This window comes from Sinocyclocheilus grahami, unplaced genomic scaffold, assembly GCF_001515645.1.
Source record: "Sinocyclocheilus grahami isolate Dianchi unplaced genomic scaffold, SAMN03320097.WGS_v1.1 scaffold250.1, whole genome shotgun sequence".
NCBI lineage: Eukaryota > Metazoa > Chordata > Actinopteri > Cypriniformes > Cyprinidae > Sinocyclocheilus > Sinocyclocheilus grahami.
The window spans coordinates 559,219-563,303 of record NW_015505429.1 but is presented as its reverse complement, the minus strand read 5'-3'; the positions used below and the strand labels follow the sequence as shown (position 1 = coordinate 563,303).

The window sequence follows — 4,085 nt, the reverse complement described above, 5'->3', positions numbered from 1 at the left end:
TTAAAGCACTGGAGTTTCACTACCTGAAAGAAAGAAGAGACCATGCACTCATAAAAACAAATATATCCAGGTATATTAAGAGTGTTAAAATATGCAACAAGCAGAGATAACACTTGATTTGTGAATTAACAGGAGGATGGAAACTGATAATAAAACCATACACTGTAACATAAAAAACAACAACTTTGGACTTTCAAGTAAGTCTTGTCTGATCACAAGACTGAAAACGTCAGGGCTTGTTTTCAATGGTGTGATCATAAAGAAACCTAATTTGCATGTCAAACACTATTATTGAATGGAAAGATATTTCTATACCTGTTAGACCAGCTACCAACAACCTCATTTTAAACGACTTTAACATAATGCCTCAGTTGATATTTGTTATTAGGTTCATAAGCCTCTGTCCACACAATCAACAGTACTTTTTGCAATTAACAAAAGTATTAATTTGAATTTCAAACATCTGCTTCTCACCTTAAGAGTTTTTAAATGTATAATATTTCATTTTGGACCAATGTAGGTCACAGCTTTGCCCGTCTTTTTCAGTGTTTCCAGAAGGACGTCCGTGTCTTTGTCTGACTCGATGAAGACCTTCTTGTTGGGCAGATCAATGTCAAACTTGACATCTGTTGAGAAACACAACTGAACTTTTACTTTTAGTCATTCAGCAGATGCTTTTATCCAAAGCGACTTACAAATAAGAAAAAGTAATTACAACTAAAAGCTAAAACTCTATAAATACTAATATATATATATATATATATATACACACACACACATTTAAGAAAGTAAATAAAAATGACAAATGCATACAACAACATTTCAAAACTAAACATTTAAATGAAAACAAAGCTTTTGGAAAGCTAAAAACAATTCAAAATATTAAAAGAACAATAGGTATGAGTATAATAATGATTCTAACATAACACTAAGCCAAACACCACAAAAACAACTACATGTGTGTGTATGTACAGCCACACACATATACATGTACATATTATATATATATATATATTATTTCATTTCCGTTTTGTATGTTGAAGTACTGAAATAACTCAAATACAAGATAACTAATACAAATCAAACTACATTAGTTTATCAGTAATCCTAAAAAAATAACACTGAGCCAAACACACATGCTGAAATAACAACAACTGACTGACATAGTAAGAAATGGTTATAAAAACCTGAAACAGAAGTGAAACTAGTAGGAAAGAGGAGAAATAAAAAGTGATACTTATTCTACACGTTCATATGCATATGAACTCGGGATGTAACGATTACCGGTTTGGCGATAAATCGTGATAAAATACCCCACGGTTAGTATTACCGTTTCATATTTTAATTATCACTAACCGTATTCGATTACCGTGATTTGAACAACTGAGGATAAATAAATACTGTCCAGCACAGGGCTCCAGAGTGCCACCAAATGGGCGCATTTTGCCATCATTTTTTCTGCCCGTGCGACTAAATTTTGTGTGCGGTCGCACTGGCGCGACTACCGCATTTCATATAACTATAAACTATGATAAAAGTTCATCAGCATGCATTGATTAATCCCTAAAAATAAAAATATCGCGACCAAATCATGTGCTGGTGTGACCAACTGAGAAAGTTAGTCGCAAAAGAGCGACCAGTGTGAAGAATGAGTCTGGAGCCCTGAAGCATAAAACACAGTGTTATTACATTAGATATTTGACATTTACATTCGATATCTGACATTTGCATTAGATATTTGAACATGCTATTAGATAAACTGTTGTCAGTCATGTTGTCATTTAAAATCCGGACACCATTGGTAATGTTATTGTTTTAGTTATGCAAACAAAAACTCATTTTATTTGTTGTTTGTTGATTTTAAATGTAAAACTTGGTGAAATGATTTGTGTCAGTACTTTTTGAACATTTCCAGCACATTTTAACAATACCGTGATAATACTGATAACCGTGATTATCTTGGTCACTATAATCGTGATAAGAACTTTTCATACCGTTACATCCCTAATATGAACTGTTCCCACATGACAAAGCAGCTACTAAAACAAGAAAGAAATGAAGCTGTATTTTGATATATTCAGCCAAAGTAGTTTCACTTTAATGTTTGAAATAGTGTAGGCCGATAAATAAACAGTCCAGTGGTCTTACAGCAGAAGACTGCTTGAAATCGGAAATATTCAAAAGCATACCCAGCTTTTTAAGCACTCGAGTGACCGCCCCAGAGCATCCCTCACATGTCATGTCCACAAAAAACTGGTGAGTCTGTCAGGAGAAAAGAAAACATCTTTGATTCAGCTCTATAAGAGAATCAATCTCCAGCTAGCTACAAAGCTAAGAGGAGTTATGCCAGATAAAAAGTGATTTTGAATGTCCACAAATCAGGAAGCAACAAATAAACAGATCTTTCCGAGTTAAATTTTAAATTAAATGTGAAATTACCGTCATGATCGATCAGATTGTCGCTGCAAGCTCAAGTCTAAAGACTCGCTTTTGCTGCTGGACTGTTGCTGTACAGTCAGAGGCAAACGACGCACTGTTTAGTTTAGGGATCATCACTAAATTACTACTATTTTCTTACAAAGCGTACGTTTGAACCACTGAAGGCTGATTTATCCACCTTTTTCTTGTCGTAAAAATGGGCGCGGCCATTTGTAAATTATATGGGTCTGACTTCCGGTCTGGCTTCCGGTCTCATCTGCGTCTAGCTATTTTTAGCTGAGCAAAACAGTTGGTTTTGCTGCTTGGTATTGAAAGTTGGTGTGTCTTATCATATTATTTTAATGTATTATCTTAATTATGAACACACTGGTTTGTAGTGCAAACAGTTTTACCGTTTACTGCACGTTGTTATTCTCCTCGTTATTTACCTGTAGCGGCTAATGAACCGGAAGTCTCAGCCATAGGCTTACTTCCGCGTTGAAGAAAAAGGTGGATACTTCTGCGTCGGACTTACGTCGTAGCTTACGCATAGACGCACACCCATACGCCTAAAGTAGGCGGAGCCAGCCGTCGCCATCTTGGCAGCGCGTCACTCTCGGATAATCGAAAATGGGCAAAGAGGCGGGAGCTGGTTGCTGAGACCACGCCCACCTAGCTCGACAGCAGCGACAATCCACCTGTCACTCAAGTGGCCACGCCCTTAATTATGCAGAACTTTAAGGCTTAATATAATTTAAACGGATGAGTTATAAAAAAATTCACCCCGCTAACAGTTGTCATGAAGGGCAAAATTAGCTATATAGACCAAAATCATTTTTTGAACCAGGCTGTAAACATGTTTTTTTCTGCTGTAAAGTTGGGCATTTTAACATGGGGAGTCTATGGGACTGACTCCGTTTTGCAGCCAGCCTCTAGCGGCCAGTCGATGAATTACAGTTTAAGTCACTTCCGTGTTGGCTTCACGAGAGAGAGCGGGAGGTTGCCGCTCGGTCTTATCATTTATTATACTACACAGCATTATACATCAGTAGTTGTCCGCAACAAACAATGTTGATCTGCCGTAGTACAAGTCATTGTGCAGATTGAAAGAATGCCATCATCTCCTGTTCCGTTGTTGTCTCCTTTTTGTAGTTTTAAATAATGATTTAATGATTTGATATTTATTTGCCGGCGTCACGGCTATAATGCTTCTCCGACGAGCCTGTTTCTTCTTCGGCTTTTGCCGTGGTACTGCGGGTTACACCAGCAACATGCCCGTGGACACTGCAGACTAGCGGTTTGCATGAGTACTGCACATCGACGCGGACAACGACGCAGGAGTATAAATGAAAACTGACGCATAGCCTACAGCGTAGGTCCGACGCAAAAGTATAAATCAGCCTTAAGTATGCATACATATATCCGCTCAAAGTGCAAATACTGTGAGAGACTGTGCTATACTAGTTGTCATGTTTGTTTTACGAGTCAATGAGTTATTTCTGGAGAAATGGACAAGCGTTTTAAACAGTACACACATAATACTACATTTTTAGACGCTCCCTTATTTTGAAGCGCCCACTGCGGCATAAAATGAAATAATAAATTGAAATAAAATACAATTAAATATAACTATATATATATATATATATATATATATATATATATAA

At 36.8% G+C, this 4,085-nt stretch overlaps 1 long non-coding RNA gene across 1 annotated transcript in view; it reads right to left on the bottom strand.

The window, feature by feature from the left end:
- Positions 1-544: 544 nt before the first annotated feature.
- LOC107598367 (uncharacterized) overlaps positions 545-4,085 on the bottom strand; it is a 5,680-nt gene continuing 2,139 nt past the window's right edge. The window contains exon 3 of the long non-coding RNA XR_001610554.1: positions 545-626. This is a non-coding gene — a long non-coding RNA (uncharacterized lncRNA). The remainder of the gene's footprint in view (positions 627-4,085) is intronic.